Here is a 1,146-nt window from a genome sequence, read left to right on the forward strand (position 1 = left end):
CATCTCCAGAACTGCTCTGAGAGTCACTTCATGAGCATTTGACCGTTTGATTTGAGTAAAACTAGCATCATGTCACATACACAGAACTGTAAAGTTATTCACTGCAACCCGTCAAAATAAAAGTCCGGTTTGATTTGAAGACATTGTGCCTATAACTATTTTTAAGTAGTACATAGCTACTACTACTAAAATGAAACAAACATTATTTTTTAAGGAATAATCACACAAAACATTTCTTCCATGTTTTAATTTTAATAGTAAATCCCCTTTGTTTGCCAATAATTTTCAATAATTAAAAGATGAATTATCAATTAAATTAATATTTTATGCCTTCATTTGATAACCAGAAAAATGTAAATACACAACACAGAATTTCTGAGGGGGAAAAAAAATAATAAGGCTACTTTAAGAAAATAAAATGAAGAAATTAAGTTGTTTTATGCATTCAAATAATTAGACATGCTAAAACACAGAATTTGGTAACAATAAATAATATGGTGAGAAAATATTAAACATTTCATAGGGCCCTAAACATGTAATTTTTGTTAAACTTTTAATAAATTGATGTGAAAATGTATAAGTTTAATGATTTTAATTAATTAGACATGCTTTTTAATTAATACAATTTAATTTAACTATTACAAATGAGTCGAGAAAACTTAAAATGGAAAAAACGGAATTTGGAAAAAAATAAAACGGAATTTAGGAAAAAATAAAACGGATTTCATAGGGCACTAACTATCCCTCAGCCTTGCCGCGCCCCCCAGTTTGGCAACCACTGCTTTATTCTTTTAAATTGAAACATTAATCGTGTTTATTATATATTTTTTTTTTATTAAAGTGGAAGTCAGTTTACTAAATAATGTAAACTTGACTGATTGCTTCACTTCCACTTTAAAGGGATATTTATGTTGTTTATTATTTATTTTTATTTATACTATTTATAATTTTTGTGCAATTACTTGCCTGTGAGTTGAGTTTGTGGCAAAACATTTTGCAGTGTTTACATGTTGTTTATTATTGCATAAAATGTATTAAAATAGATGTTTAATTTCATAAAGTAAAAGCTGATTTCAAAATGCACCTCCTTTTTTGCATTTTGTGTTTTTCAGTTGAATAAAATATTATTTTCCCCTATATATTTCA

The 1,146-nt window shown here is 26.8% G+C and overlaps 1 long non-coding RNA gene across 1 annotated transcript in view; it reads right to left on the reverse strand.

Moving 5' to 3' along the window:
- The window catches only part of LOC107684231 (uncharacterized), a 5,054-nt gene that overhangs the window by 2,401 nt on the left and 1,507 nt on the right, over positions 1-1,146 (reverse strand). The gene's annotated exons all lie outside the window — the stretch shown is intronic.

Source organism: Sinocyclocheilus anshuiensis, unplaced genomic scaffold, assembly GCF_001515605.1.
Source record: "Sinocyclocheilus anshuiensis isolate Anshui unplaced genomic scaffold, SAMN03320099.WGS_v1.1 scaffold113, whole genome shotgun sequence".
NCBI lineage: Eukaryota > Metazoa > Chordata > Actinopteri > Cypriniformes > Cyprinidae > Sinocyclocheilus > Sinocyclocheilus anshuiensis.